The following is a 6853-nucleotide window of genomic DNA, read 5'->3' on the forward strand; positions in this document are numbered from 1 at the left end:
CATGGGGGCTCAAATCAGCTGTTCCCACAAGGTACCTATTCTATTACACAGGGCTGAGATTTAGCTCTCTTAGCTGCTCATCTGACTGTTGCTTTGTTTTAAGTACTATTTCAGATTCTCAGTTCATAGGCCACGGCTCTAGGGGAAAAAAAAAGCCAAACGTCCTTTCTCTGATCAGTTTCTTTATCTGTGAAATGGGAACAGGACTCTTGCTCCTTTCTTCCGGTGGAATTAGTATCTACTGCATGCAGGAAAAGTGGTTTTGGGAGGGGTGCGGTCTTTGAACTGAGAGTCAGTGGACCGACAAGCACCTGAGCTGGAGGGTGGGCAGCCAAACCCTCCCTCTCAATTCCTGTAGTTTGCTGCCCCAGAGAAGAGCTGAACAAGGGACAGAAGGTCGGTGGATTTTCCCCAGAAGGTGCGTCTCCATGTCCAGGCATCTCTTACAAAGGGGGTGGGGGAATATTTATTTTATTTATTTGTAAAGTTGCACGGAAAAAAGGTGAAACAGGGCGCGCGGGGGAGCCGAGCCTGGGCGGACCTCGCCAGGACGCTGGAATCGGGAGGCGCAGGGGCTGCGGCTCCAGCTTCACAGCCTGCGGCGTCCAAGTGGCCAAAGCGGCTCTGGGAGGGAGGCCGCGGGAGGAGGAAGGGAATCCGAGGTGGAGGGGGGGGTGTGTGTGAGGGAGCCGCTAGTCCGGTCCGGGTTTTGCCGGCAGCCCCCGGGCAGCGTTCGGAGCTTCTGCCCGGGCGGGCGCGCGGCGCGGCGGCAGAGGCGGCGGAGCCTGAGCTGGGATGTAGAGGCGGCGGCGAGAGCAGGCGTCCGAGCAGAGCCAGAAGAGGAGAGCCTCGCCCCGGACAGCCCGGCCCCGCGTCCCAGCCTGTGCCTAGCCATGCGCGTCGCCTGCTGAGTCGGGGCGCCGCACGCCGAGTCCTCCGCCCGCCGCGCCGCGAGGCGCTGCGCTCCGGGGTGATTAGTTGCTTTTTGTTGTTTTTTAATTTGGGCCGCGGGGAGGGGGAGGAGGGGCAGGTGCTGCAGGCTCCCCCCCCTCCCCGCCTCGGGCCAGCCGCGGCGGCGCGACTCCGGCTCTGGCCCCGGGCGCGGCGGGCGACTGGAGCGGAGCGCACCGCGGCGGTGCCCAGAGCGAAGCGCCGCTCCCCGCCCCGCCCCTCCCCCTCGGCCTCGCGGCGACCGTGGCGGCTCGGACGACTCGCAGAGCCGGTAGGTGTCGGGCCACGGCCCTCCCTCGGCCCCCCCGGGAGGCCAGCCCCCTCCCCTTCCCCGCCTCCCTCCCTCTCCTCCCCCGGGGCTCCGTGCGCGGCCGGGGCCGGAGTTCGCTCCAAGTCCGCGGAAAGTTTGGTGGCGCGGGTTCCCCCGAAGTTCAGGTGCGGAGAGCCAGGGATGGGGAAGGAGGGGTCGGTGTTTGGAAGGGGCGGGGGACGCCCGCAGCCTGAACCGCGGGGCCTGGGAGACCTAGCTCCGGTGATCGCTCGGTGGCCGCTGCTATATCCAAGCCTTCCCAAGCCGCAGTATGCTCGGTCGCAGATCACTGAGTTCAGACAAAAAGAGGGGTTTTAGGGTCGAGGACGGCGGGCTGGGAGCGGAGGAGCGAGGCTGGAGCTCTCTCTGCGGGGTACGCTTCCTTCCCAATCACTGGTGCTCGCGGGCGCCTGGGGGTCCTCACCTCGCAGTGCAGGGCGGGTGCTGCGCCTGCGGGGGCGGCTGCTTGCAGATCTGCGGCGCGTACTCCCCGCATCAGACCCCGCTCGCTGCCCTGTGTTTGTGGGCGACCGTAACTGCCCCGAGCGCCACGGACCACTCGTGGCCGTGCCTTCGACTTGGAAGAGGCGGCGGCCACTTCTGTGTGTTTCTCCTCGGCTCCTCGCCCCCGCTGCCTGCAGGGTGCCTGGCGGGCTGATCAAGTTTGACCTTTTTTTTTTTCCCGTCAAAGTATATTACCCCCACCTCCGCTGGCCAGGCGGCCTCTCTCCTGTCCTCTACGGCCTTGGGGAGTCTCGGACTGCCTTTCCGCGTGTGCCCAGCTGCGTGCAAGGCCGGGGACGCAGAATGGGGGGGGGTTGTTCCTCAGCTGCAGGGGGCGGACATCCCAGGCTCCTGCCACGCGGCTTTGGCCCCGAATTTACCCCCGAAGTCCCTCCAGAGCCCCCTCCCTTTCGCATCCCTGGAGCCGGGGGCTGAGCCGCCGCGAGAGGAATGTGTTAATTTTCTGACTGGGGGGAAGTTGTCCTCGCCCGGAATGGGCTGTTTTCCGGCGGGGAGCGCGGGGTGCGCCTGGCTTTGTTTATATATAGGTCCGACCAAAAGTGAGGGACCCCGATTTTTAAGTAGGGAACCTGTCACAAGAGCTAGTGTGCAACGGAAGGAAGCAAGAAAAATTTCCCTTTTTTTTTTTTCTCCTGAGGGAATCGTAAGGGGTGCGCAGAGTTGGGTTAGTGCCACGGGTTACAAGGAGGTACCATTAGATTTGGGGGGTTCTGTAATGACTCATCTTGAAAGACTTGATCCCCCTAGTTTCCTGAGAAAGGGGGAAATGAAGGTTTGGCAGCCGCACCCTACTTTGCTCCCCGGGACCCTGGGTGGTCTGAGAGTTAGGTCCTCCAGTTGGGGGTGCCCAAAACGAGATGCGGATTAGGCCTTTGATCCCCACCTTTCCCTGTGCCCCCGCGCAGTTTGCAGCCCTTGGTTTTGTAGTGTGCGGAGCCCTCCCTTGCCCGGCGGGTTTGCCCAGGAAGCGCTGGGGAAGGGGGCGTGTGATCGCTGGCCCTCGCCCCCGCCCCCGCCGGAGCCGCCCCGGGGCCGCCGGCAAACAGAGTCCCTTTCAAGTTTTCCGCTGGGGCCGCCTGGCGGGGGCTGCGAGCGCGGTCGCTGCGGACTTGTTTGGAGCGCGGTTTGAACGCCCCGGCGCCACCTCAGCTGCCCCCGCCCTCGGGCTTCGGGGTGTACGGTCCTAGTGTTGGGAAGCATTTAAATGAGATGGTTAGGGGTCGCCTGGGGGCCTACGCTTGGCCTGACCCTCCACCGAAAGACTCCTGTGTCCTGGCTTTAGCTGGAAAGCCTTCCCATCCCCTTTTTGAGAGCAGTGCGAGGAGGCTGTCCGCGGCTACTTTGCCTGTAACTGCATGGTGTTGATTTAGCAGTTCCTTAGATGAGAGTCAAGCTGGAGCTTGTTGGGGGGGGGGTAGTGGCTCGCTTTGCAGCTGTCACCTCCCCACTCAGAACGGAAATTGTCCTTCTCCTCAGGGAGGAGGGAGGGGGTGACAGTTTGATTTTTGCCCCGGAGAGGGGTGGGAACAGCTGAGGGAGGTTGGCCTCTGGATTCCCAGGCAGCCCGGATGGCTCTGTAGCCCCCCCGCCCCATCCTGGCTGGAGCTGGGTTCTCTAGGGGAAGCCCCTAGCCAAGCTTGAGTCCCCCCCTCCCCTTTTCCAAGGTGGTACAGAGGGCCCTCTGCGGCTAGGCCCTTGGCTGGCTGGCTTGTTAGTGCCTTATTTATGTGTCTTTGGGCCCGTTTTCCCAGCTCAGCAGGTGACCCTGGCCTGGGCCTCCTATCTCCCCTGTTGACTTACCGGAGGGCCAATGGCCTCCCCTTTATCACGTGAGGCCTGGAATGTCCACCAGGCTGGGCTGAGCTGGGCTGCATGGGGGAAGGGAAGGGGAGGGTTCTGAATCCAGGGCTCAAACCCCTCGCCTGATATGTGCCCCGGGCTCCCATGGTGACCCTCAGTTTTGCTGTTTCTTTTCTGATACCCGTTTGGCAAGTACAAAATTGGGGCCCATAGGAATGTGGGGCATGATTGTCTCTGTAGATGAAGTACCCCATCTTTTTAAGGTCCCCACCATGAGAGCATGCAATGATCTGGAAGACGCCCCCAGGAGGAGTGAGAGAGCTTTGGACTGAGCTAAAGCCAATTGATTTCCAAGGGTGTATGGTGAAGTAGAGAACCGGAGGGATACAGGTGGGACAGACCTGGTCCTGTTCTTAGAATTCTGGGATGTGATCCTTTAGTCACAGCTAACTCTGCAGCGTTTGCTTTCGCTGGTCCTGGACTGGGCTGATTTACCCGCTGTTATTACATGTGATTCGTTTGTTCATTCTCTGACGGGGAATAGAAGTTGCTGGTCACTTTGCCATTCTGGGGGTGCATATTCTGCCTCTGTGGTCTAGAGGTGCAGCCGGGTGGAGGCTCTACCTTCCCGCTACCCTCTTACCTATGCCGCTTGATCTCATCCTGGGGCTGTGTGTGGCTGTGTGTGTGTGTGTGTGTGTGCGCGCGCGCGCGCGCGCGCGCACGAAGTGTCCTTGCCGCTTAAGTATATTAATAGTTAAACTCTCACTCATAGCTGGAACTCACTAGACCACAAAAAGCCTCCCCCGTTACTCACGCACTGCTGCCCAACAAGAATATCCCAGTAAAGTTTTTTTTTTTCTGCATTCTGGAACTTCCCCCTTACTCTGTCGGCCTCCTCGGTGCTGAGCCCACCTTCCCAGGCTGGCAGTGAGAAAGGACTGCCCCTTTAGAGACCCAGAGGCAGTGTCAGCTGACTACGATGGGGTTGTGTGGCGCGGCGTGGATCTCCTGTGTGAGAACCTGGATGGTATGTCTATATCTTTGATCTGCGTGCAGAGTGTATCTGTCTGAGAATGTGGAAGTCTAAGATGGGTTCTTTTGCGAATGGTTATGTGTATCTGCATTGTACGTGTACATACACCTCATGCGCTTAAGTCTGAAATGGCATGTCTGAATGTTGGCCATGTCCCTTACATACTACGTGTGTGTGTTTGTGGGCACGCACGTTTGCTTGTGTGTGCATGTGTGCATATTCTTTATGTTTCAAGTACTTGGAATTTTGTAGGGTTTCGTGTTTGTATGTGTTTGTTTTGAGACAGGGTCTGACCTGGAACTTACTATGTAAACCAGGTTAGCCTTGAACTCAGATCTGTCTGCCTCCTTAGTTCTAGGATTAAGGGTGTGCCCTACCACTCCTGGCTTCTGGTGTGTGTCTGTTTTATATGGGTTTATAAATCCAGACGTGTTCACGCCTTTAGTGGTGTGACTATTGAAGCGGTAGGCATATTTGAGCTGGGGGGGGGCAGTAGTTAGTGGCTGGTGTCTGTGTCTTCTTTTTTCTTTCTATATCTCTGTCTGCCATTCTGACTTTCTGAGTCCCTCCCTCCCTGCTTGTGAAGCTTAAAACCTTTTCTGCTCAGATGTGCCCCTCCCCCTCCCCAGCAGTAACTGGGCAGCCTCCTGGTCGGCCTGCCTGCTGGGAGTTTTGGAAGCCTTGGAGGGAGACAGGCTGGGGCCGGGGTGACAGCGCATATCCACGGCGATGGCAGCCTGTGATTATAAGAATAAAAGGATTTTAAGGTCATGGGTGTTTTTTATGCTTCTCCCCTTTGCTGGAGCCGGTGGCAGCAGAGGTCTTTGACTGTGTGTCTGCAAGTTAGAATGTGTCCCTATGCAGGTAAACAGCAGTGTGTGTGACTTACCTGGGATCACAATCACGTGTGCGCACGCATGAGCAGAGCCTGTGAGAGTGCCTGCCTGTCCGCCTTGACCTCTCATGAGAGACCGTGGGCTTGTCCTGGATTCTCCAGGGCGGGTGTGTGTGTGTGTGTGTGTGTCCCTGTTAAACTTCCTGCATCCCTCAGAGCTGGAACTTGGACAGTCTTCTAAGGAAGAGTGGGCTAGCCTCAAGCCTTGCTCACCTGTTTTCCCCTCGCCTAGTTGAATATTTCTTGCTTCTGAGAGTAGCTGGACCCAGTTACCTGGACAAGGCTACATCTTGGGGTGTCAGTGCCCCTGGCCCTGCTCCAGCCTCTGTAATTGCATTCTGCTGCCTAATCCCCCGCCAGCTCAATTAGATTGCAAATTCTTCTTCATTTCCTGCCTCTTGATGCTGGCCTCCCTCTGGGCTTGCAGGGATTGGGGGGTGGTGGGCAATCCCAACTTCCCTTCTACTAGCTCTAGGGACTCTTGGGAGGGTGATTAGTTCCTGGTACAGTGACCCTAGAGCTAAAGTCAGGACCCTGGAGACCAGCAAGACAGGGTTCCACCAGCCCTTTTGAGCCAACTCTACTATCCCTCTGTCCAGAAATAGGTTGTCTTTTAGCGGGTACAGGGCTCTGTGTAGAATAGGCGGGTCCCTTTAGCCAGGCCCGTAGGCCATACCTTGACCATGGCCTCTGTAGGTCGCAGTTACTGCTCACCTAGCACAGAAGTTACCATCTAGTCTGTGTTTTTTCTTTTTCCAGACAGCATCTTGATCTTGGCTATACAGTTCAGGCCAACCTCAGACTTGCCAAGCCCCTGCTTCCTCTGCTTTTCCACATACTGGGACGTACGTTCCAGCACTTCTAGCCATAGCCTTGTTTTTCTCTTTCCTGATAACTGTTCCCCCAGCCATAATGCTTTGGGGGTCTCATGGGACCACCAAGGCCTTCTACTGGATCCCCAGTACCATCCCTGGACTCCACCCAGACAAGTACACATGAATGGCAGGACTACAGAGAGATCATTAGACCTGGCTGTGAGTCCTGGCCACTGTGGCTGACTGTGTGACAATTTCTGCTAACCTGTTTTCTTACCTCTGAGGTAGGACAGTAAGTGGCTACCTCACTGAGACCTGTTTTAGATTGAATACAAGGACTCAGCATGAGGGAGGACCTCAGACAGTCAGCAGTCAACATAAGTTGGGTTTTTGTCTTTGTTTTTTTGTTTTGTTTTTTGTGGGTTTTGTTGTTGTTGAGACAGGGTTTCTCTGTAGCTTTGGAGCTTGTTCTGGAACTCAACTCTGTAAACCAGGTTGACCTTGAACTCACAGAGAGAGAG

General features: G+C 57.3%; 1 protein-coding gene across 4 annotated transcripts in view; it reads left to right on the top strand.

Annotated features, from left to right (window-relative positions):
• Nucleotides 1-709: 709 nt before the first annotated feature.
• Cxxc5 (CXXC finger protein 5) overlaps nucleotides 710-6853 on the top strand; it is a 31292-nt gene continuing 25148 nt past the window's right edge. The window contains exon 1 of one of the 4 annotated variants that reach the window (XM_005355943.2): nucleotides 710-1222. The gene's annotated coding sequence lies outside the window, so the exon portion shown is untranslated. Of the gene's footprint in view, nucleotides 1223-1315; nucleotides 1387-4591; nucleotides 4617-6853 lie in introns of those variants that run through there. The other 3 variants (XM_026783406.1, XM_005355945.2, XM_013349562.2) reach the window with 3 other exon arrangements.

The sequence above is a fragment of the Microtus ochrogaster genome, chromosome 18, assembly GCF_000317375.1.
Source record: "Microtus ochrogaster isolate Prairie Vole_2 chromosome 18, MicOch1.0, whole genome shotgun sequence".
In the NCBI taxonomy this organism is placed as follows: domain Eukaryota; kingdom Metazoa; phylum Chordata; class Mammalia; order Rodentia; family Cricetidae; genus Microtus; species Microtus ochrogaster.